Below are 291 nucleotides of genomic sequence, written 5' to 3'. Positions count from 1 at the left end.
ACACACACACACACAGACAGACACACACACACACACAGAGACACACAGAGACACACACACACACACTCACACACACAGAGACACAAACACACACACACACACAGAGACACACACACACACACACACACAGAGACACACACACAGACACACACACACTCACACACAGACACACACACACACTCACACACAGAGACACGCACACACACACACACACACACACACACACACACACACACACACACACACTGTGCACTGGGAGAAAAAACAATCACTGAGGGTCATTACCAGATG

Source organism: Larimichthys crocea, chromosome XIII, assembly GCF_000972845.2.
Source record: "Larimichthys crocea isolate SSNF chromosome XIII, L_crocea_2.0, whole genome shotgun sequence".
In the NCBI taxonomy this organism is placed as follows: domain Eukaryota; kingdom Metazoa; phylum Chordata; class Actinopteri; family Sciaenidae; genus Larimichthys; species Larimichthys crocea.
Note: the sequence above shows the minus strand (reverse complement) of the source record.